Source organism: Pipistrellus kuhlii, unplaced genomic scaffold (genome assembly GCF_014108245.1).
Source record: "Pipistrellus kuhlii isolate mPipKuh1 unplaced genomic scaffold, mPipKuh1.p scaffold_m20_p_12, whole genome shotgun sequence".
Lineage (NCBI taxonomy): Eukaryota > Metazoa > Chordata > Mammalia > Chiroptera > Vespertilionidae > Pipistrellus > Pipistrellus kuhlii.
This window is the reverse complement of record NW_023425427.1, coordinates 38,864,828-38,890,968: the sequence shown is the minus strand read 5'-3', so window position 1 is coordinate 38,890,968 and position 26,141 is coordinate 38,864,828. Positions and strand designations below refer to the sequence as shown.

At 37.6% G+C, this 26,141-nt stretch overlaps 1 long non-coding RNA gene across 1 annotated transcript in view; it reads left to right on the top strand.

Annotated features, from left to right (window-relative positions):
• The window catches only part of LOC118716572, a 742,455-nt gene that overhangs the window by 457,014 nt on the left and 259,300 nt on the right, over positions 1-26,141 (top strand). Inside the window, exon 4 of the long non-coding RNA XR_004987199.2 lies at positions 6,591-6,632. This is a non-coding gene — a long non-coding RNA (uncharacterized LOC118716572). The remainder of the gene's footprint in view (positions 1-6,590; positions 6,633-26,141) is intronic.

Sequence of the window (26,141 nt, the reverse complement as noted above, 5' to 3'; positions counted from 1 at the left end):
TGCACTGGACCTCTAGTAACAACATAAACAACCCACTGTGATTCTTTCCCTCCACCTTTTGCCAATACTTTGATTTAGCTGTGGAAATCCAACTATAATAAATGAATGGTTTTAAGGAATCAATTTCCCCCTCACCCAGATTTCTGGCATTTCTAGAAAAGATTCTTGAAGACAATCAACAAATTGAAATATGAAATGTTTTTTTGGTTGAAAAATCCCACTTAATCAATATCAAGGAAACATTCATACTTTACAGACTAAATATTCTGAGCAACATGATCATAAGAGATATTCTCAAAGGAGAAAAATGAGAATAATGCAGTTATGTTTTATGTTAAACAGTAACATTTTATTTATTTTTAAAAATATTATAATTGAATTTGTATATAGATCTGGAGAGTATTATGCTAAATGAACTAAGCCAGTCAGAGAAAAATAAATTGCATTTGATTTCCTTATATGTAGAATTATATGAACAAAATAAGCAAACAAAATAAAAACAAACTCAAAGGTACAGAGAACAGACTGATATCTGTCATAGGGGAAACTATAGGGTATCTGGGTGAAAAAAATATCTGGGTGGGGAAAAAAAGGTGAAGGATTAAGAAGAAAAGTAAAAACAAAACAAAAAAAAAACTTTATAGACAACAATATGGTGATTACCAGAGGGAAAGGGAGATGGAGAGGTAGAGGTAGAAGAGGTTAAAGAGCGGGTAAGTGGTGGTGGTGATGGAAGGAGACTTGACCTGGGGTGGTGAATATACTATTTCCAAGGACTAATTTTAGTTCAAATCACTGCACTATTATATTTTTATGTATTTAATAGAAATGTATATTAGTTTTGCTTAAATAATTGTTACTTGGGTGTAAATTAAAAATATCAAATTTTTATAATGATACTAGAGGCCCCATGCACAAAATTTGTGCACAGGGGATGAAAGGGTTGTCTCTCAGCCCAGCCTGCACTCTCTCCAATCTGGGACCCCTCAAGGGATGTCCGATTGCCCGTTTAGGCCTGATCCCAGTCAGACATCCCTCTCACAATCCAGGACTGCTGGCTCCAAACTGCTCACCTGCCTGCCTTCCTGATTGTCCCTAACCACTTCTGCCTGCCAGCCTAATCACCCCATAACCACTCCCATGCCAGCCTGATTGATGTCTAATTGCTCCCCTGCCAGCCTGTTTGCCCCCAACTTCCATCCTCCGCCGGCCTGGTCACCCCTCACTTCCCTGCAGGGTTGATCATCTCCAACTGCCCTCCCCTGCTGGCCATCTTGTGGTGGTCATTTTGTGACCAAATTGGGGCAGGATCTTTGACCATATGAGGGCAACCATCTTGAAGTGATGGTCAATTTTTATATTATTCTTTTATTAGATAGGATAGAGGCCTGGTGCATGGGTGGGGCCAGCTGGTTTGCCCTGAAGGGTGTCCCAGACCAGGGTGGGGGTTTCCCTTGGGGAATGGGGTGGCCTGGGCGAGGGACCTATGGTGGTTTTCAGGCCAGCCATGTCCCCCGTCCCCCCCGCCTCCCCCCCCCACAACCCAAGGAGAGGCCCTGGTATCTGGAATTCATTTACCTTCTACAATTGAAACTTTGTAGCCTGGAGCAGAGCCGAGCCTCCTGCTTGCTCCATGCTGGCAGATATTTCTGTTGGAATTTATGTATCTTCTACAATTGAAACTTTGTAGCCTGGAGTGAAGGCCTGAGCCGGCCAGGGCTGCAGAAACTTGGCTTCCTCCATTGCCTGGGGCAACCCTAACATCCTGTTCTTCTAACTTCATGGCTGCTGCCATTTTTGTTGGAATTTATTTACCTTCTGTAATTAAAACTTTGTACCTTTGAGTATAGGCCTTGGCCAGCCAGGTTGTGCAAAAAGCTTGTCTTCCTCCATTGTCAAGGAAACCCAAGCCTCCCTCCTGCTCTCTGTGGCTGGAGCCATCTTGGTTGGGGTTAATTAGATAGGATGCTTTCTCTGATTGGCTGGTGGGTGTGGCTGGTGGGCATGGCTTGTCTGTATAGTGGAGTGATGGTTAATTTGCATATTACTCTCTTATTAGATAGGAAAGCAAATAATCTGTAACTTAATATAACTATGATACTTCAAACAGGATAATGTCTGGCTTTGAAGTTATTGCTGTTTATAAGAGTAAAACTAGCCGAAACCAGTTTGGCTCAGTGGATAGAGGATCGGCCTGCGGATTAAAAGGTGCCAGGTTTGATTCCAGTCAAGGGCATGTACCTTGGTTGCAGGCACATCCCCAGTAGGGGGTGTGCAAGAGGCAGCTGATCGATGTTTCTCTCCCTCATCGATGTTTCTAGCTTTCTATCCCTCTCTCTTCCTCATTGTAAAAACTCAATAAAGTATATATTTTTTTAAAAAAAGAGTAAAACTAACAAAAAGGTAATTTACTAAAATATTTTCTGACATTGGAAAACATTTAAGAAAAGGAGTAGAATCCAGCTGATGTGCTCAGTGGTTGAGCATCAATTCATGAACCAAGAGGTGACTAGTTTGATTTCTGGTCAGAGCACATGCCAAGGCTGTGGGCCCAATCCCCTGTAGGGAGAGCGCAGGAGGTAGCCAATTGATGATGTTTCTCTCTCATCAATGTTTTTATCTCTCTATCCCTCTCTTTTCCTATCTCTGTCTCTGAAATCAATAAAAAAAATTAAAATAAGTGGAGTTATAATTACCTATAGGGTTTAGATTGTGTAGTATAAAAAGCTTGATAGCTAGTATCTGGTCAACCTTGGTTTAATACATAGCCACATTAAATATTAGATGGATAATGTCTAAGTAAGTTATAGCAACAAAAATATTATCTGTCAGGACCCTTGACCAAGGTTAGTTCTCTTTTTTCCTAGAAGATTCCTTCTATGTAAAGTAAATTATGTGATCTCATAATTTGGGAGGGCTTGTGAAGAGCTAAGGTAGGAGGATCCCAACCCCTGTGCTAAATCAGACAGGGTTTCTCAACCTTGAATATCATAATTGTTACTGATATTTTGGGCTAGATAATTATTTCTTATTGGGGGAGGGGCTACTATCATGTGAACTGCAGCGTGTTTATCAATATCCTTGGCCTCTATCTCCTAGGTGCCAGTTACAACTCACTCCATTTCTATCAGCCAAATATGTCTACAGAAATTGCTAAGTATCCCCAGGAGTGTGTGTGTGTGGTGATGGAGGGACTCTTAAGGGGGCAGGGGCAATTACTGCTGGCAGAAGACCCTTGAGTTAAAAACATGAAACAATGCAAACAGATCACCACCATAATCCTTTTACTATAACCCCAAGATCTATAAAGTAGCTTCTGACCAGAAAAAAATTTTACCAAGAATATTGCCCACTTTTCAGACTTGAAATTTAGAACTTTTCTTATTGAGGCTATAGGTGTTTTATTGTGCCCTTTCTTTCTTTTCCTTTGTTATTAGTGTTGTTTATTATTTTTATAATAATATTCATTTTCTCAAGTCATTTTTCTCCTAATTCTAGCCTATGCTTAGTTCAATTAAACAAATCTTTAAAAATAAGTCTATCTCCTCCTCCCTTTATTTCTACAACTTGTCTCATTATAAGGGTGTATAGTCCTAAGAGAAAAAAATCAGAGCAAGCAAACTTAATCCTGTGTTTGAAGCCTTGACTATTCATATTGGCTAATGCAATGGAGAGTTTAGAAGCTAGAGATTGATTTCTCTTTTAAGTCCAACTCAGATGTGGTTGATATCATGTCTTTCAGTGATAAATTATAGCTTGGCAGTAGAATAGACTATCTAGATCTTTGTATTTTCTCTTCATCCCATATTCTACTCCCATGAGCATTAGAAAACTGGATTCCTGTTCAGCCTGTGGAAAACTTTTGGTGCCTGCCTTCATTAAATGAGATTGTTGTTGCTCTAGTCTTGCCAGATCACAAATAGAACATAGAATTATGACTATTAAATAACATTGAAAATGCCTCATTCTAACTAAAGTAAATATGAAACTCCTGTCCCTTTTATATTAATTTTTCTGATGACTCTTTTATGAATAAAGTTTGACACCCACGCATGTGTTTCTCAATTACTTTGCACATAATTGTAATTGTGTGAATATAAAATAGAAATATAAGCTAATGTTTTCACACTGGGAAATGAATAATAGAGTAGAAATATCAATTAACTTATTTTTAAATATCCAAATTACTGAATATTAATTTTGAAGAACTATTTTTAATTTTCAAATATAGTTTTTAATAGCTTACATTTATTGGCTGCTTACTATGTTTCAGAAAGGGTTCTAATTAATTTATTTATATTAAAGCATTTAATCTTTACAATGACTTCATTATAAGCGAAAAACTGAGACTCAGAGTTTTTTTAATTTAAATTATTTATTGTTTAAAATATTACATAAGTCTCCTTTGTCCCCCACTGACCTCTCCCTAACCGCTCCCACCTCCCACATATGCCCTTACTCCCCTACTGTCTGTGTCCATTGGTTATGCTCACATGCATGCATACAAGTCTTTTGGTGGACCTCTTACCCGCTGCCCTCTTAATGGCATCCATGTTGGCTAGTAATCCAGGGCTAACATTTAAATCCAGGAAGTATGAAATTTCTAGTTTGGGCCATCACGTAAATAATTTGGCTTCCATTTATAAATGTGTGTAGTGTAGACTCCTTAAGTCAGTGTGTGTGCTTCCACACATGTGTCTGCTCTGCTTTAGTGCACACAGCCCTCAGGTTATGTGGGACTCGACGTATGTCGTTTCATGGTTATATATCCATCTTCCATCTATTTATTTTAAAAAAGTCATTTCGACGAAAATACATAGGTGCTTTATGTTTTTTATTATTTATTTACTACAAGTAAAGGTCAGGAATTAATTTCTCTTTATTTTTACTGTGTCACTTCATTACTGCTGTGTCTGTGCTCCACATGAGTGACTTAGGTGCTTATGGAGGTAGGTTCCCACGTCTGAATTGCGGCAAAAATCGCCATACTTTACCTCACGCTGTAGGGGCGGATCTCTGACGTAACCCAAGGGCCTGCTATAATGGCTGAGGGGAATTCTGGGCCACTCAGCAGCTTGGTTTCCCCCCTTGCCTAGAAATTCTCAAGGCCTGTGGGCACAACAGTGAGAATCCCCAAACTTTTAATTTACTCAGGTGATGTCTGAAGCTAACGTTCTTTGAGATTGTGAGCCTTAAATATGGAAAAAACATTCATTTTTATGTGTACTTCGTGGGTACTCTATCATTCATGGTAAAACGTCTATGCCAAACTATTGGTAGAGATCAGAAAAGAAGTTTATTTCTTCTGATTTTTCCTGGCATCTAGAAATTTCAGTCAGAAAGGATGCCAAAGAATAGGAACAAAGTGAGTGGTTCTTTTATTCTACATTATTGAAGTTTTTGTAATTTGTGTTATCAGATTCGCACTGAGAGTTCTTAGATTTAGAGCTGAGCTTTTATGTCAGTGAACATATTTGGAAATGTGGCACTGCATCTGATAGAATGCTAAATCAGAAAGAAATGACAGAAATACTGGGATTTAGTGATTCTCTATACTTTTATTGGTTTTTAAGGTACTGAAGTTCATTTGAACATGTTTAAATCTATTATCTGCACATACATTCTAGTTTCACTGCCTGAAAATTTGAAATACTATTACTGTGTTAACTTTAATTTGTACTCCACTGCCATGTTTTTGATGAATAAATATCATAAGGCTTTTGTTACCATAAAAATCTATTTAACCTGTTTCTTCATCTTTCTGTTTTGAATCCTAATAATTCATGTAGCATTTTTTAAAATGTTTTTGACTAAAATTGACATTTGAGAATCAGGAACTGAATATGTTTCTAAATTTCTTTATGGGGATGAAAAAGTTCATTTCAGGACATAAAGGAATAGAGCTCATTTGGAGATTCAGGTTGAGAAGTATATCATAGTATTTTCTCCTGTTCTCTATTCCATTAAAAAAAAATGACTTACAGCGGGGAGGGGAGGAGGATCTGGGGGAGATAATAGATCAACCGAAGGACTTGTATACATGCATATAAGTACAACCAATGGACATAAAACTCTGGGGAGGGAGGGGATATGTGGGAGGGAGGGAGGGGGGCAAAAAAATCATTAAAATATGTAAAAAAATAAATAAATTAATTAAAAATAAATAAATAAAATAAATGTTAAAAAAAATGACTTCTACAGAGGGAGGGAGGCAAAGGGATAGAGAAATAGAAATGTTTATGAGAGAGAAATATCATTGATTGGTTACTTCCTGCATGCCCCCTTCTAGGGATGAAATCCACAACCTGGGCAGTGCCCTGACCAGGAATTGAGCTGCCATCTCTTGATTTTTAGGTTGACACTCAATCATTGAGCCACACACACTATCTAGGACTGTCCTTTTTTTCTTAATGAACTTTACCCAATAAGATAAAAGATAGAACATCTGTTTTAAGTTACTGAGCAGATACACATCAGCAATGGTTGAGCTTTAAGCCATATTTTTGTTTCAGTTTTATATATTGGTATTTCTCAATCTATTTACTATACTCAGTGTATTAATAAGCATGTATATTTATTTCTTACATTAGGTTCCTGTCCTGAGACCACAGCAGGATGTGCCTTGGACAAAGGTATGCACTTTTTAAATATATTTGAAAGTTTCTCCATGAGGAAAGTGTAAAAAAATTATGATAATAATTACATTCTGTCACATATGGAGTTATAGTACATATTCATATAAATAATATGCATGCTTACATCTGAATAACATATGATACTAGTGAGAAAACATCAGAACAAAAATCTGACTATCAAAGTATATCCTTGCCTGGGCACAGAAAGCCTTAATTCATACAAGCTATTTTGATACAACCTATTCTCAAATGGTTGATGCATTATTGAACTAGGATATATGTGGATTAAATTGTCTGTCAAGAACTACTTAGGAGCGTCTAGGGTTTGGGTGCCCAAACAGTGAGATTACTTTAAAGTTCTAAATCAATTTTGAAAAAAGGAAACAAACAGAAAATAAGCAAACACAGCTGAGTAAGAAGTATATAAATTCATTACATGAAAGATAAGGGGGTGGCACAATGTCAGTAAAGAGAGTCCTATGATTTCCAAATGGAATTCTATTATATATTTTAAAAAATGTGGACAGAGATCATTATAAAGATCATGACTTATAGTGACCTTGATTTCTAATAGGGAGCTGAAAGAAAATATATATGATGAATAAAAAGTACCTAGTGTCCCCACTATGGTACCCAAACAGTAAACTTACTTTAAAATTATTTAAAATAACAACTGAGTAAAGATCAAAGGAACTAATATCGTAGGGACTATAGTGGAGAAAAATAAAGACTGATGAAATGAACATAGAAACTATCAAAACCAGACTTCTTCTATGGATGAAGTAGCAAGAGAAATAAATGCTTAGCTAACACACAAGGGATTTAAATAAGCCCCAGGATAAGGTTTGATGTCATTTCTCTGGAGGTATTTAAGTATCAAATAGTTTCATAAATATCTGTATAGTTTCTCTAAAGCTGCTCTAGATCATTTAGCCCATTCAGGGTCCTGGTGAGGCAGTATTCTTATTTTTCTTCGTGACACAGTAATTATATATTGAAAGGAAAATTGGGAGTTGGTTTATGGTTATAAGAAAAACATGAACATGTATGCTATCATTAGTAATAATTAGTAATAATTCATGCCTACTCTATTTTATGCAAACATGCTCTTTAGGGAAATATTCTTCTATATAAATAATTATAATTGAAATTATAATTAAAATTATAATTATAAATGAAAACATACCATGTGTTCTGCCATGTTACTCTTATGTGAAAAAATGAAATATTCTATAGGCATATCTTTATGTATACATGGATCATTTTTTGAGATGTTAAAATTGAAACACACTCCCAGATTTTTTCTTGATCCTATTTTTTAATTTCCCTTTTAGTCATTTTCAGTCCCTATTTTGAAACTGGTGTGACTTTAGTGTATCCAAAAAAAAATATGCCAGCTGATGTACACTGGCAGACAGGGAACGGATGGCTCCAGGCATAAATCTCTGTTGTGTCAAGGCTTTAGCATGACATTTGGTAGGAAACTAAATCAAACATAGCACAAGGCAAATAATCCTAGTTTTCCATAGATGTGTAGCTGTAACCTCGAGCCTGCTGTTCTCCCTGATACTTTGAGAAAACAATATTTCTGGCAATGAGCTGAAAACAAGGTGTTCTCATAGTGTGAAGGAGTCAGAGCATCATGGCTTTCAAATTGGACCTTTCTGGGGCTGAAAGGGCCACTCTGTCATTAAGTAGTTTACCTCAAATACAAAGTGAATTTTCTAATAATTATCACAGGGTTTGTGTGGGTCTTAAAATTACGTACTTATCATAGAGTACCTCTTCTATCTGTTATGTACTAAACACAGAAACAATATTATTTTGTTTATTTCCATTTCTATAATGAGTTGGATATTGTACTAACCTTAGTAATCCTCTTGAAAATTATTTGAACAGAAGAGAATGTCTCTAATATATATATGTAAGTTTTGGATTCTTAAGCATAAACAATAACATTTGTGTTTATTTCTAGAGGAATAGGAGTTGTTGCAAACTTCTTAAGTATTTTTATATTAAATTATTTTTTAAGAGTTGCATGTGATACCAAGAATCTTCATGTTGTATGAGAATGTTTGCATGTCTTTCATTTAATTTTAGGTTTTTGTTAGTGTGCTCAAAGATAGAAAACTGCATTGTAAAATGTAGATGGCTTAGAAAAATCACAACTCCATAGGATACCCTAAGTATCTTAATTTAGTTCAGTCCTGTGATTCAGTTTCCTTATTGAGAAAGTATTGTGTGTCATATACCGTATTAAGTGCTAAGGGTACAAAGAAGAAAGACATGTTCTCTGCTGCCAAAAGAATTCTAATCTTAAAATAGAGGAGACATTTGGCAGAGAACTAAATGCCTAAACTCATAATTTTAACACAATGGGGGAACATACTTCAGTGGAGAGGTGCCAATGAAGGAGTCATGTAGAAAAGTCATTTTAATCAATCTGACTTCCTGCTTGACATTTCAGCCTTCCTAAAAGATGATGATGAACTTGGGCAGATATTAGTAAAATAGAGGATAAGGGAGGGAAGAGCTTAAGAATAAACTTAGATAAATCAGTTAGGAACCTATGGTTTGAACTAAAACAGAGATGGTAGCAATAAAGGTATAGTTTTTAAATTGGGAAGTGAAGTCCTCTCACATTGTTTTTGAAGGTGTAAATTTTAAGGTGCATTTAGATTACTTTAAGAAGATTAATATTCATTAATATTATGTTATTATAAATATTTAATATTAATAATTTAATATTAATGATTTAAAATTAATAATAAACCAATTATTAATAACTATGGTGTTTAACATAGTGTTATTTATAACATGATAATGAGAAACAAATAACAGATAAACTATTAACTAAAGTTTAAATATATAGGATTTAAATTATTAAAAATAATTATTTGGGAGAGTATTTAAAGAGATTGTGTATATAAAAAAAACAGGTCAAGCTGTGAAATAATATTATAGTACTATTCCTCTTTTTACATATGCTTTTAAACACATATGTATATAAAACACAGAAATAGGCACATATTCATATGTGCTTTTGTTAGAAATTAGCATTCAAAGATAACACATAGTAAAAGAGTGGAAAAAACACACCTCCTGGATAATTGAAGGTGAGTATGGACAGGACCTATGACTTGCTTCTAACTAGTAGACTGTGGAGAAACAGGGTATAACTCCTGTGATTATGTTATGTCACATGAAATTATAACTGCTAACATAGAAAAAAGGAATAGGAGGATTGGGTTAAAAACTGGTTTTAATTTAAAAGGAAATAAATATTCTTATAATAAATCATTCCTATGACTTTCCAATTGCTTTGGTTTTCGCTGAAATTGTTTGCATTTCCTGCTAAGAAAAACAAATGAACAAAAGCATACACAAACAAACATCAAAATTTATATAAAACATCCATTTTTTTTCAAGTCCAGAAACTTAGTGTTTCCTGGGTACTACTTAAAAAAGACTTCATTTAGGAGAGGCCTGGTGCACAGATTTGTGCATTGGTGGGGTCCCTCCCCTGGCCAGCAATCAGGGCCTCTGGGGCCAGCCGGTAAGGGAAGGGACCACGGGAGGTTGGCCTGCTATGGAAGGTTGGCTATGGGAGCACACTGACCACCAGGGGGCAGTTCCTGCATTGAGCATCTACCCTCTGGTGGTCAGTGTGCATCATAGCGATCAGTTGACCAGTCATTCAGTTGACTGGTTGTAATGGTTGCTTAGGCTTTTATAAATATAGATTTAAATTCTTTATTCTTGGCACTGTTTACAGATGTCCCCCACTTTTCCTTCACCCAATTCCTGCCCCTTGTTCCTTGACTCTCACCATACTATTTTCTTTGTCCATGGGCTATGCATATGTGTTCTTTAGCTTATTTCTTCACTTTCCTCTACCCAGTTCCCCACCTCTCTCCCCTCTGACATTTGTCAGTCTGTTCCATGTATCCATGTCTCAGGCTCTATTTTGTTCATCAGTTGAATTTTTTCCCCCTTAGATTCCACATGTATTAGTGAGATCATATAGTATTTATATTTCTTTGATTAGCTTAGTGTGATGATCTCCAGGTCCATCCATATTGTGCAAAGGGTAAGAGTTCCTTTGTTTTTATAGCTGCATAGCATTCCATTGTGTAAATGTACCAAAACTTTTTCATCCATTTATCTACTAATGGGCAGTTGGGGCTGTTTCCAGATCTTGGCTATTGTAAGTAATGTTGTTATGAACATAGGAGTGTATGTTCTTTCTGATTGCTGTTTCAAGTTTCTTAGAATATATTTCCAGAAGTGGGATCACAGGTGTTTTGAAGAAACTCCTTTCTGTTTTCCATAGTGGCTGCACCAGTCTCAGTCTGCTTTCCCAAGTCTCAGTCTGCTTTCCCAACAACAGTGCACTTGGATTCCCTTTCCTCCAATTTCCTCACCAGCACTTGTTTGTTGATTTATTGACAATAGCCATTTTGATAGTCAAGAGATAATACCTCTTTGTAGTTTTAATTTGCAGCTCTCTGATATTTAGTGATGTTGAACACTTTTTCATCTGTCCCTTGGCCATTTGTATGTCCTCTTTGGAGAAATGCCCATTTAGGGCCTTTACCCATTTTTGAATTGTATTGTTTGTCTTCCTGGTATTGAGTTGTATAAGTTCTAAGAAAGACTTTCTTAAGCCCAGAAGCTGCTGTGATAAAAATTGCAGGATGGTTAATCTGCACACTCCTACATATTTTGTTTTATAATTAAATTTAAACAGTCTTATGCACATATAGATGAGCCACTGTTTGCATATATCTTAACTAAAAAGTAAATATTAAATATTTTCAAATAGAATATAAAAGATGTAATTGGGTAGTTTCCTTTGCATCTTTTTCTATTATGAACAAGTGCTAAGAAAATGATCCTAAAGGGAGTCCTGTCTATGTTACATTGCTTTAATTCCTGTGAAGTTTTGCTGATGTACTAAATAGACCATCCATGTGAATATAATTCTGTAATAAACATGCTTTTTAGAGTTTGAAGAAAATAGTGATTATATAAAGTGTTTTATGAAACCCATTCTTATAGAAATGCTCAAGTTAGCATGGGTTCCATAAAGAAGTAATTTAAAAAATGCTACATCCCATACCCTTATATACCACATTATCCTAAGGGAGATTTAGCATGTTTATCAGTATGATTGAGACATTGAAAATTTCTACAGTAGAAAATTATTAATTTTATTTTATCAATAGGACATTTGGAGACAGTCTAGTTACATGAAGCCAATATTTTGTAACAGTTAAGCGTGTAGTGTCTAGAGTCAGCCTGGCTTAGAGCCCATGCTCCATTTTCTTTTAATTGAGATAAAATCACATAATATAAAATTAACTATTCAAAATGAATATTTCAGCCATGGCCAGTGTGCTCAATGGTTAAAGCATCAGCCTGTGCACTGAATGATCTCAGATTTGATTCCTGGTCAAGGGCATGTACCTGGGTTTCAGGTCTGATCTGTGGCCTGGTTGTGGCATGTGTGAGAGGCAACCAATGATGTCTCTCTCTCACATCAATGATTCTACCTCTTTCCCTCTCTCTCCCTCTCTTTTTCTTCCACTCTCTCTCTGAAAAAAAAAATCAATAGAAAAATGATACTTAGGTAAGCATTAACAGAAATAAATAAAGTGAGCATTTCAGTAGAATTTAGTACTTTAGAAGTATTTACAACCTCTATCTAGTTCCAAAACATTTTATCATCTCAAAAAGAAATCACTTTATTCATTGGATAGTTGCTTCCCATTCCTCCATTCTCCACCTGTCTCACTATTATAAATTGGAAATTCTACTTGCTCTTCTTGAAACTCAGTCTCCTCAGTATTGATATAAAAAATGATTAGCTTTAATATTAGATGGTGGTTGTAACATTTCAGTAAATAACCTATGAAGTCCACTTAGAACATTGTAAGTATTATAGTACATGTTCAGTAAAATGTTAAACCTATTTGGTTGTCTTTTGCATGCAAGGGAAAACTTGTTGAAGAAAGCACTCTCTGAGAAATGCTGGTAGAAGTCAACAGAACAGAATGAGACTGAGAGGAGCCACAGATGTTGGATTAGTTAGATGTGAATGCATCTCATAATGCTGGTGCTCCATGAGACCCATAAGGAACACCCATGCATACCCCTGCCTTTCCATGTAATGTTTGTGGCTGAAATGGTTTCCAGGTAGAAGTTAGGGCAGAGAGAAGTTAGTTTCTAGGAATCCTTTTATCTATCATCTATCTATCTATCTATCTATCTATCTATCTATCTATCAAGAGGTAATATGGGAATTAGCTGGGATGCAGTTCACAGTCATGACCATTCAGGAGGAGGCTGCATGCACAGGTGGGCAGGAGAGGACTGCTGTGTGGTGAGGCAAGCCATGGATGTCGCAGGTCCAAAGAGAGCAGGGTGGAGCAGGCCTGCAGGGAGCAGGGCCTGCCTGCCAGCCTTGGTGGTGACTAGCAGATAGGCCCACAAAGAGCAGAGAACAAGGTCTGCCCACAGGGAACAGGGCCTGACTGCTAGCAGTCCCACTTCTGTGCATGAGCTACAAAGGATACACCTTTCCTGATTGCTCATTGGCTAAGCTCCCTGTATGTTGCCACTCGCCGTGTTCTTGGTAACTTGTGTGATAACAACCCAAGAAAGTGATCTAGGCTCTTTCCACCTCACTCCTGGAGGAAAAAATGAAGGTCATTTGCTGGTGGGCTAAGAAATGTCATATCCTGCCTTAGCTGGTTTGGCTCAGTGGGTAGAGCCTCAGCCTGTGGACTGCAGGGTTCAAGTTCAGATCTGGTCAAGGACATGCACCTAGGTTGCAGGCTCCTCTCTGACTAGGGCCCAGGTCAGGGCTCATGCAGGATGAAACCAATCGAAATGTCCCTCTCACATTGATGTTTTTGTTTTGTTTTTTCATCTTTCGCTCTCTCTTCCACACTCTCTAAAAATCAATGGAAAAATATCCTCAGATGGGGGAAGGAAGGAAGGAAGGAAGGAAGGAAGGAAGGAAGGAAGGAAGGAAGGAAGGTTGGTTTTCAGCAATACTCTCCCCTTCCTTCTATTGAAGGAAGGAAGGGGAGAGGGAGGGAGGGAGGGAGGGAGGGAGGGAGGGAGAGAGGGAGGGAGGGAGGAAGGAAGGAGAGAGGGGGAGAGGGAGGGAGGGAGGGAGGGAGGGAGGGAGGGAGGGAGGGAGGAAGGAAGGAAGGAAGGAAGGAAGGAAGGAAGGAAGGAAGAAGGAAGGAAGAGGAAGGAGAGAGGGAGGGAGGGAGGGAAGAAGGAAGGAAGGAGGAAGGAAGGAAGGAAGGGAGGAAGGAAGGAAGGAAGGAAGGAAGGAAGGAAGGTAGGTCATATCCCTTGAAAGAGATATCTTGAAAATGCCTAAAACAGTTATCATTTTTTCGTGGTGAAGGGACTGGAGTCTGTGTTGATGAAAATACCTAGGCAGCTGTGTTGGCCAGCAGTGGCAGCAGCAGCGGGGTGATGGGGGAAGCACCTTCCCTTATCAGTCCAGTTGCCTCCTGCAGAGGGAGGCCAGACTGCGGCTTAGGCCCACTCCCCCTGCGGAGTGCAACTAAGCCATCAGTAGGACTAAGCAGTCCATAGGACATCCCCTGAGGGCTCCCGGATTGGAGAGGTTGCAGGTCTGGCTGAGGGATGCCCTTCTCCTCCCTCCCCGTGCATGAATTTTATGCACCAAGCATATAGTCTGAAAATAAGAGGAGTATAGTACTTTCAAGAGAGGTGATGTTTTCTTCAAGACAATCAAAGAAGGCAAAATAGATGACAGTACTGTTGACTTAGATGTAATTATTTTCCAGTTGATCCCATAGCTATTCATAATTATGAGATTATTTTTGAAAGTATCATTGACATGGCGAAGCAAATCAGACATTTAAAAATATAAAATTATGAATAAGTACATATTTATATTTGTCTATATGAATACATGTACATTTAATTATAGGTATAATTGGTATAAACAGAACACTATTCCACAGTGAGTGGATGGCTCTAGAAGAATGTTCACCAGAATGAGAGAAGTAATTGCCAGGCTGTGTCAGAACTTTAGGTGTTTTTCATTTGCTTCTGTATTCTCTTCTATGATTTGTTGAAATTTCCATATGACTATGTGTGCTGTCTGACTAGTAGCAACAAAGCACTAAGGCATTTCTATTTAGTGGTGATGCATCGCAACCATACATTAGATATTTTTACCCAATTTTTCTTGATAATAGCTAAAAGAACAAACACTTAAAAACATATCAAAGTGATTGTGAACCTGATATAGGATAGCTTGCCTCCAGGAGCCCACAGAACAACAAAAAAGCAGTTTGTGGAGCCCTTCTTTTCTCTGTAAATACAAATTATTCTTGTGCCAAAGTAACACAGCAAACTGGAGTTATAAACTCCTTCTCTCTTTTTAGTTCAATCTACCCAAATTTTCCCAAAATCTTTTCCCTCTAAACATGATTATTCTATTAACTTCTAATTCCTTTTCAAATTTTACAAATGTAACATGCTCTATAAATTTTATTTTTAATTTTTTAATATATTTTTATCGATATTTTACAGAGAGGAAGAGAGAGGGCTAGAGAGCCAAAAGCATCGATGAGAGAGAAACATCAGCCAGCTGCCTCCTGCACACACCCCACCAGGGATATGCCCGCAACCAATGTACATGCCCTTGACTGGAACCGAACCTGGGACCTTTCAGTCCGCAGACCGATGCTCTATCCATTGAGCCAAACCAGTTTTAGCGATACTCTGAATTTTAAGGGAAAGGAGAGTTTATCATCCCTTACTACACAGGGGAGTCCAATTCTCTGCTCCTGATTTTCTGTAACCTGTACTTTTTTTTTTTTTTTTATTTGTCTCCTGAACCAAATGATGTGAACTCCTGTAGTGGTTCTCAGTCCTCAGTGTCTTGGTAGGAATCATCTGGAGACTTTGTTTAGCATGCAGACATTAGAATCTACCTCAGAATTTATTGATTATGTCTAGATTGAAACCTGGTAATCTACAAATTCCACTGTTTCATTTGATTCATAGATTCCACCTTGAGAAACGCTGGAAACTCAATAGCCCTCAATGTTTAACCTGTTTGAAAACCCATGTTTAAAAAACAAATAATTTCTTCCAATGAATTTATTCTAAAGGCATCTATGATTCTTTTTAGCTCCAATCCTTAAAAATCTGTTTTGTGATTTAGGTAGAAAATGACAGCTTATTCATCCTAATCGTCAGATGGACCATACTCACATGAAGAAATGATGGAACAATCTACTCATTCCACTTCTATATAAAATGGATATATACTCTAACTGCTCATGACAAGCAGAAGAATCAAATATTTCAATTATATTTTAATTGGGATAATGTGATTTCACCATTGCTTATAGTGAATTTAGTACATAGTATGCAAAAACAGTCGGACGATATTATATTTGTATAATATAGTTAGTTTAGGGTTTTTCTTTAAAGCACTTCTGATGTGCTAACATATTTTCCTACAAACATCCCTGAGAAGCAGACAAGAACTGCTATTATTTATCTTCATTTGCAGAGAGATTGAATCACTGAGCTACGTACTAAGTAACTTGAAGAGGGTCGCAGAGTCAATGGCTCAGTCAGAACAAACACTTCATCTTCTAGCTCTTGGTTCAGTAATTTTCTCAACAAATCCTGTTGCATATATCACTTCCTCTAAAAGTTTACAAGTCATTCAATTTTCTGGGAGATTATTCATTATGAGACATATGAGAATTTATGCCCTCTGGAAAGTTGAAAATTGGAAGTAGGAAATCATATTAAAGATAGTCCTTTTCAAAATTACTTTTTCATCCCTTGAATGCTCTTGTCACTATTCCTATCATTATCCATTCATTCAACTGATATTTACTGAGTATTTTAATAGGTCCAGGACTCTGCTAATAAACTGGACATAATCTTTGTCCTCATTTGTGCAGTCTGATAAACAGATACACTGAACACTGGTATCATATAATAATTGCTATATTGCAGATAGGTGGTAGTTGCAAAATGATTCAGGGGGAAAAATCTCTGAGTCTATTTGAAGAAGTCTGGGGAGTCTCCTCAGAAATTAGGAACATAGTGTTAGGTTTGGTAGGAAGGGCAGGATTTTACAAGGATTCATGGTAAGGAAATGGGAGAACAAACCAAGGAAAACCTAAACATGTAATCCTATCCTGTCCAAGATATAAATGGAGATCTGTAGATTTAATATTTAGAGACCTAATAAATACTTTTTTTTTTATGTTGGGGACTATTTGTGCCACATGGGAATCCTCTTTTTTATGAGCCTTGGCATTCTCCATGGAGAACAATATGGATCAGACCCAGATATGAGACCTTTAGCACCAGAAGTTACCACTTTAGAACTGCCAGCCATGTCCATTGAGAAAAACATGTCTCTCTTCCTTATAAAATACATACAGGCTCTCCCAATTGGTAAGATTCCATTATGTTTTATAGGCAAGTAATAGTCCATTGAATATTTTTTTATCCACTAGTCTATTGGATAGGCACTTGGGTTGCTTTCATATCTTGGCTATTGTAAATAATGCTACAACGAACATAGGGGTGCATAGATTATTTTGAATTAGTGTATTGGGTTTCTTTGGATATTGAATCACTGGGTTATAAGGCAGTTCTTTTTTTTTTTTTTTTAAAGAACCCTCTATATTGTTTTCCATAGTGGCTACACCAGTTTGCATTCCCACAAACAGTACATGATGATATTGGACCTTGAGGGTATTATGCTAAATAAAAGAAGTCAGATAGAAAAAGGCAAATGCCATATGATTTCACCTATATGTGAAATCTTAAAATTAAAGTAAAAAAGTTGAAATAGAGTAATAGATATAAAAAACAGACTGTTTGACAGAGGGGCCGGGTGTTGGGGGACTGGGTGTAAAAGGTGACAGGATTAAGAAGTACAAAGTGGCAGTTACTAAGCAGTCATAGGGATGTAAATTACAGCATAGGGACTATAGTCAATAATATTGTAATCACTGTGTATGGTACCAGGTCTATACTAGAAATATCAGGGGAACACTGTGTAAAGTATATGGTTGTCTAACCACAAAGTAATACAAAATATTATTGAATGTCAACTGTAATTAAAAATTAAAATTTTAAAATGTGTACAAGCAAACACAAAACAAAGCTATTCTTTTTAAATAGAAACACTAAACAAAGGAAGCCCTCACTTCCTGGGCTGGCCTTGTATGCTTCAGCCTGAAGGGCATTTTTGCAACCAAGTTAGAAGCCTTCAAACTATAATGGAAACACTGACAGACACTTAACTATATGAGCTCTGCTGAGTACGGCCATAATTCACTTCATAATACAAACTGATATGTTGTCCAGAGGGATCCCTGCATTGAGATTATTGAGTGTCTTTTGAAAAGTTCTGGTTCTGGGCTATGAAACCACAATATGAAACTGAATGGTTCTTTTTTGGATTCTGAACTGGGCCCCTCAATTACAGTCCTGACCCCTTCAGGGCAGACAACATGGAGATGTCCTATAAAGACTGGAAATATAGAATAATAAACCAAAGTGGGGAAAAAAGCAAACAATGAAGAAAAGTTTGCTGGATGAAAAGTCCAATATTTCTTCCCACAAGGTCTCCTTAAAAGCCGAGGCCAGCAGAGGTGAAAGAGGACACCCGGCTTTAACTTAAGTGGGGTTAGCTGTTAAGCTGGTTACAAGTACACTTTGTGTTTGCAAAGTCATGTGACAGGCCAGAGTTCAGCCGTCCCAGTGATCTTGGCGGTCAGAGTGTCCTGTGTGTTTTATAACAAAATGCAAATGACTTCAATCTGAGGTAGCGGCATTTCCGAATACCATTCAGGGCTGTAATGACTTGTCCCAGAAAGGTCCTGCCAGGCCGTGGTTAATGGATCTTCTGAACGATGTAAAAGATGTCTCTAGATGTGTTATAGAGCTTATCAATTCAGTGCAGACATAATTGCCCTCTTCCCCAGGACTGCTCTCTTCCCCACATTCAATGTTTGAAGCTTCTTTATTGAAAAGTTACAAAGTCACTTTCTTCTCTCTGGGTCTGAATTCCCCAACCCTGGTTTTAAGATGCCATGCGCAGTCTTTGGGTTCTGACATTTACAAAAGGGCCGTAGAGTCCTGGAGAATGACCCTCACCACATCTTAAAAGGTACACTTGATTCGCAGCAGGACTTTAGGGCAGAAGGGTCCAAATGTCAACTTTCCCAATGTAAACTATAGAACTTTGAGTCCCTGATAAACTCAGCGGGCCTCGATTTGCTCATCTCTGAAATGAAGGTCACAGATTCCCTCTTCTGTCCTTTCCTGTTGGTCCATGGCACCATCTAAGCCTGCTAATGAATTACTTAAATATCTAAGTCCACATTAAGCCTTGTGGAAAAGCATAACTGGCAAGATTTTCCTCTCAATTACTTGTGCTAATAGGGGCTAAAGTGGCATGGACACTTTAAATTCACAGATAATCCCCAAACTTCAATTTAGCTAAGTGTTCTAACCTCCTTTCCTGCCAAACCATTTACAGAGGATTCAAACAATTTGCAAACACTGGCATGAGATTTATCTCCTTTGTAATTTCATCTCTACGGCCGTACCACCAGGATATTTGGATGTCTAAGTTTACAAAAATAGAAATAAAGAGCAAATCAAGTATAGTAATTACATATATAACTTATTGATGGGTTTTAAAATATCTCAATATTGTTATGATTATGAATAATCATTTATTAAGGGCTTATCTTACATCAGGTGTTTTACAGATCATTTTACTTAAATCTCATAATCTCCTTGTTGACCATGTATTGGTTTCTTAGGGCTGCCATAACCAAGTACCACAAACTGAGGGGCTTAAACCACAGAGATGTATTGTGTCTCAGTTCTGGAGCCTAGAAGTCTGAAGTTTAAGTGTGAGCAGTCCTGGTTCTCTCTGGGGTCTGTAACCCAGGATCACTTCCATGCCTCATTCCTTGTTCCTACTGTTTTAAGGGCAATCTTGGCACACCTTGACTTGTAGCTGCTTCACTCTCATCTTTCCTTCATCTTCATGTGGTGTTCTCTGTCTTTTTAAAAATATACACTGAGTGGCCAGATATTATGACCACCACATCAGTACTTTGTTAGGCCACCACTTGCCTTCAATACTGTGGCGATTCTTTTTGGCATTGACTCCACGAGATGTTGAAAGGTGATGCGAGGAATCTGACACTATGCCTGATGAATAGCACTGTCCAGTTCTGTGAGATTTGATGGTTGTGGAACCAGCTGCCTGATGTCTCTTTTAACTTCATCCCACAAATGCTCAATTGGATTGAGATCTGGTGATTATGGGGGCCACCTAAGCAAGGTAAAGTCTCCCTCATGTTTTTGAAACCATGCCTGCATAATACAAGCACCGTGGCATGGCACATTGTCTTATTGGAAGAAACCATTTCCATTGGGATACGCCATCAACATGATAGGATGAACTTGATCAGCAATGATACTTAGGTATGTTGTGCTATTCAGACTTTGTTCCACATGAATTAGAGGATCCAAGACATACCAGGAAAACATGCCCCAAACCATAACACTACCCCACTAGCTTGAAGGGTTGTATTCATGCATGTGGGGTTCATGCTTTCATGCTGTTTCCGTGAAATTCTCACTCTGCCATCTGCATGTTGCTACTGGAATTGTGATTCATCGGACCATCTGACTTTTTTCCAATGCTCAACTGTCCAATCCTTGTGTTCCTATGCAAATTGGAGGCATTTTATCTTGGTAACTGCAGACAGCAAAGGTGTTCAAACAGGCCTTCGGCTTCCATATCCCATATAATGCAGTGCACGGCTAATTTGCATACATGCGTCAGATGGTCATAATAATCTGGCAACTCAGTGTATGTATTGTTACTTATTTCATTGCAAAACGGAGAGGGGGAGAGAGGGAGGGAGGGAGGGAGGGAGGGAAAGAGAGAGAGAGAGAGAAAGAGAGAGAGAGAGAGAGAGAGAGAGAGAGAGAGAGAGAGAGAGAGAGAGAGAGAGAGAGAGAGAGAGAGAGAGAGAAACATCAGTGATGAAAGATAATCATTGATTGGCTGCCTCCTGCACACCACCTATTGGGGATCGGTTCCCACAACTCAGGCATGTGGTTTTTCCTGAGCAGGATGAAAGGATGATTTCTTTTCTGGGTTCTTGTCCAGATGGCTTTGAAGAATGAAGCTATGGACAAAAGGTGGTACATGAAAAGGTGGAAATTTATTGGAAGAATGTACAGACTCTCATGTAGAAAGGGAGTCCAAAGCAGTTGACCCACTAAGCTCCTAAGGTTTATAAAGGCTGCCATTCTTTGTTTCTTCATAATGCCTTCCAATTGGAAGAATATTAGCTTCAAAGCTCAAACCCCATGTGGTGCTCCCTCTTTTACTCCCCCTTCAGTGGTAGAATTCTCTGTGAACATATTTTTTCCTCCTCCTCCCTTTTATCAGCGTTTCTCTATCTGTGAAAGTTTGTTTCCTCTTTCTCCCCATACCCTGTGGCTTTTCCCTATCTTCTGTGAATGGATGTCTTCCTCTCCCCTTAGCCTGTGGCACCTCTTTTTTTTTTTTTTTCCATTCTGTGAATATATGCCTTTTGGCAGCTCCAAGCCCTTATCTAGGCAGTGCTCCCCCATAGACCCCCTAATTCCTAAAACTTCCTAAACTTGCCTACTTCTAAAATTACTTTTAACTGGATTTAAACTGTGACCTCCTGGTTCATAGGTCAAGCTCAATTACTGAGCCACACTGGCCAGGCTAACATGGTATTCTCTCCAGCAGGATACTAGTCATACCAGATTAGGAACCCATCCTACTTCAGTAAGATCTCATTTTCACTTGGTGACCTCTGTTTAATACTCTATTTTCAAATAAGGCTACACTAGGACTTAGGACTTCAAATATATCCACATTTGCTGAGACACAATTCAATCCATAACAGGCAAGTATTCTTACTTTATAATGGGTTTAATAAAATTACATGTCAAATTACTCTTCCTAAGGCCACAAAACCAGTCATTGGTGGAGCTGAAGTTCACATTCACATTTGATGACTTTATTGTTTAGAAAATAATCTTGGTACTTATTCCTCTGGGACTTTAAAAATAGTCTTTTTTGGTTACTTTGGTGGTGTAGAGAGAATTAAGTAGCACTAAGCAGCACCCAAGTTTTATAGATGGCACCAGAACTAATGGTAAATCTGCACTTGTCAGAACCAATTCTTTAAGACAGTTCTCCAGGCCTGTGCAGGGATTAAAAGAAAAACACAAAGCAAAAAGACTGCACCCCAGGTGATCTTGGAGGATCTCTATATACATAATAACCCTGAGCATCCTTGTAAAAAAAGTTTTAAATATTAACTATTGACTAAATGGGGAATGAGTACATAGTATCCAGGAGCATTTTTCTATGTGTGTGTGTTTATATTTCATGTGGCATGGATGGAACAATGAACATTCCACAGATATTTTAGTAGTTGCATTGGGAGATCAAAATTAACTGACATGGTATTTCTGTTTTCCCCCAATTATACTTTAATGTCCTTAAACAATCAGTGTTTGTGAAACTGACTGGCTGCCCATTAATGTGGATTTGCCTGAGCACATTGGGTTAATATCCTATATTGAAATGGATAAGTCAGAAAGTTGGGCCTGTGAAGCAAGCAGGTGGATTTCAAGAACTGGGGGAGAGAATACCTGAATTTAGAGGTTGGGGTAAATAGGAAAGTTTCCATTAGCCCCTTGAGGCCCCAGAGCCCTTAGATTCCTGCTACAAATACTTCCTAGTATTCCAAAAATTTATCAAAATGACACTTCACTTCAAAATACCTTGGCAATGGTTGGACATGTTTCAAGATTTGTTGGACATGTTTTAAGATTCCTGATATTTGTATAAATGGAAACTTTCATTATTAATAAACATATTTTAAAAAGGCAAAACTCTCTCTAGGTGTTTTGGCTGAGTGGATAGAACATTGACCTATGGAATGAAGGGTCCCGGGTTTGATTCCAGTCAAGGGCATGTACCTTGGTTACAGTCTCCTGCCTAGCCTAGACTCAGGTCAGGGCTCATGCAGGAGGCAGCCAGTCGATGTATGTCCCTTACATCAATGTTTCTCTATATTTTTTCCTCTCTCTTACACTCTCTCTAAAATCAATAGAAAAATATCCTGGAATGAGGATTTGAACAAACAAACAAATATTTTAAAAAATAATAAAATCCAAACCTCTATGGGAAGCTAACGGGTATTAGCTATTCACACATTTAATGTGAATCATTTATGTTCACCCCTTGATTTAAAGAACACTGAGATCACTGACAGTAAAATAGGTGGACATATTGATGCAAGATGAGTAAAAGGAAGGGATAAGTACTTTAGAAATGTTTCCACAGCAAAAAAAATAATCTTTGGTACAGGCACCTTGGGTAAATATTCTGTACTGAAACGGATAAGTCAGAAAGTTGGGCCTTTGAAGCAAGCAGATGGGTTTGCCTGTGTGTGAGCCAGAGTGGCCATTTTCCTTTGTGTAAGTGCTATAGAGTATAAGTTTACTCTGTTTATTTCCAATTATATTTTTCTTTTGCTTTTCAACTGAATAAAATCAAACATAATGTGTGGGGTTGTTTTTTTTTTTTGAGCAGCATTCACATTATTTCATCTATGAACATTTCAATAATAGCTATGTGGAATAGATAATTGTTAGAATAAATTTAAACATCTAAAATTTTCAGCACTGATTGCACTTAGGATGTGTGTTGGGGAATTGAAGAAAAGAATTGACATAATAGCAAACACTTTGCAAATTGTGTTAGTAATAGTTGGTAAAACCAGGGTAATGGTTAAGAGAAACAGATTTACATCAATCATTCAGTAGTTGATTTTTCATCATTGTTACCATTTAAAATACTCATTTCCAAAATTCCATGGCTATTTCTTATAAAGTACTTTGTATGTCGTTTTAGACACATCCATCAGCATCTGAGCAATCCTTATCATTCTTATATAGTAAGTAAGAAAAGATTGCTGGAATTTGAAGTGACTTGAGGTGAATCCAACTTTAAGTGAATCCTGCTTCCCTCTATTTTTTTTAATGGGCAATAGAGGCAGGAGGGGTTAGTAAACAGAGCTGTTCTAATATTAATAACTATACTCCTAACTTTTGCCTTACGAGATTTCCAAATGAGCTATCAGACTTAATATAAATCCCTTCCTGAGGCCTTCCTTCCTCAAAAAAATAATTTAGCACCTTCAAAGATGATTTATTATTAAAAAGGTATACCTCCTTCACTGACCCTGGGGTGCATACACTCTGGATTGTATACAGAATATCATCTTGTTATAGAGTCTTAAAAGGAATTGAGACTGTTAAACAATGATCGATCTGATAAAAACCAGCCCATATTTTATTATATTTACTGCTGTTAGGGTTTAGGGGATCAATAAATAATGCCCTGTTCTTCCCCTCCTGAGCTTGGAATCAACTCAGAATTAAGACCCCAGGAGAGAGACAAATACAGGACCTATGGCTAGTTTAATTCTGAAGATGATTGGAAAATGTGGTTTTCAGTGTTTCAGCGAACAGGATTAATACCCAACTACTGAGTTAAGCAGACTTTCCAACTTAGTCATTGGCACATCTGGACAACCAGAGGGCTCCCCAAAAGGACCAAGTTGACCCCTCTAAGGTTATCACATGGCAACTGTGAACTTGATTGCGATATAAGACCAAGAGAAAAGAGCCCACAGGGGGCTGAGCTAGACGTGCTCAGTGTCGGAAGAGGGGCAGAAGGACAGGTGGCTGCTCAAATGGACACTCTCACGAAAAAAAAAAGGCATCAGGAAGAAAGAAGATTCTACCCATCATCCTTCATCTAATGGTCCCCTTTCCCTGGGCTTTCTCACACAAGCTGAATTCTCCCATCTCAAGTTATTAGCAGGTTTATTGTGAGTTACAGATTAAAATCTAAGTATACAGACAGTGTAGTGCCTTTGATATAAAAAGCCTGAAATATGTACAGGATAGTTATTTCATTGTCAAATTCTGAGAGATTGACCCAAATCCCTAATTAAATCACCTTTCTCTGTGAAACTCCTAACAAATCAAAACTCCAAATTCTGAAATTACAGTCCAAAATCGCAGGTTTCGATCAGCCATTCCTCCTCCAGTAGTAACTCCTCTGATTCCTGAGTAGTGCAAGTGACTTCAGTGTCTTGTCAGTCACTAAACCTGGTTTTAGTTCTTCAGCTTTTCAGAAGTCCTCTCCCCACTAAGGTAACTACCATTCTGATTTTCTGTGTAGTTTTTATTTACTTATGAGATGTATCCCTAACAGTATATTACTCAGTTTTACCTGTTTTTGAACTTGAAATAAATTGTCATGTTAGACCTAATCCTCTGTCTGCTTTCTTTTGCTGGTTCTGGATTATCTATGTTAGTGTATGTGACTGTAGTTTGTGATAGCACATGCTACCATTTATTGATCACTTCTATGGATTATTACTTATTTTTAATCTTGTTATCAATAACAACTTTTCTTCATTGACATTTTTCTTAACACTTATGCAAATATTTAACAGTGCACGCTGAATAATATCCATGCAAATATTGACTTATCTCCTTTTAGTAAGGTATTTTACTTTTTAAAAAGAACAGTGAGCTAAAAGAACACAAAATTATTATAATAGTAGCTTTACAAGCAATAAGTTTAGAAAATAGCAACCTCATAGGTGATGGCCAGAAACCAGAAATTCAGTGGTAACTGGTGGAAGAATGGCATCCCAGGAAAATCTTGCTGGCATCAAGATTGCAAAAATGCCATTCAGGTCGAAACTGGTTTGGCTCAGTGGATAGAGCGTCTGCCTGCAGACTGAAGGGTCTCAGGTTTGATTCCAGTCAAGAGCATGTACCTTGGTTGTGGGCACATCCCCAGTTGGGGATATGCAGGAGGCAGCTGATTGATGTTTCTCTCTCATCAATGTTTCTAACTATCTCCCTTACTCTCTGTAAAATGTCAATAAAATATATTTTATAAAATGCCATTCAGTCCATGTGGATCACCTGAAGTTCAACACCTGTGAACTGCAAGATCTCTTCTATCATAAGCTTAAGCATGGGGCAATATTGACTATGTCTTGAGGAAACTTGCCTGAAAATAAAACTCTTTTTCAGAATAGTATTTGAAACTTTCTGGTCATCTAGCTAAATTTAGAAACTTATTAAGATAGCTGACGCAATCACCAGTTGTAAACTGTGGTACCTTTTTCTCCAAATAGTATATTCAGAACATTGTAATGTTCATTTCTCACTTGAGCCCTGGGTCCCTAGAGTCCCAATGCTGTAAATGGATGTTGATTCTGTCTATGGCATGTCTCTCACACTCTCTTGTCAGCAGGCATATCAAGTTCTGTGGTGCCCAAACTGCTACCACTAACT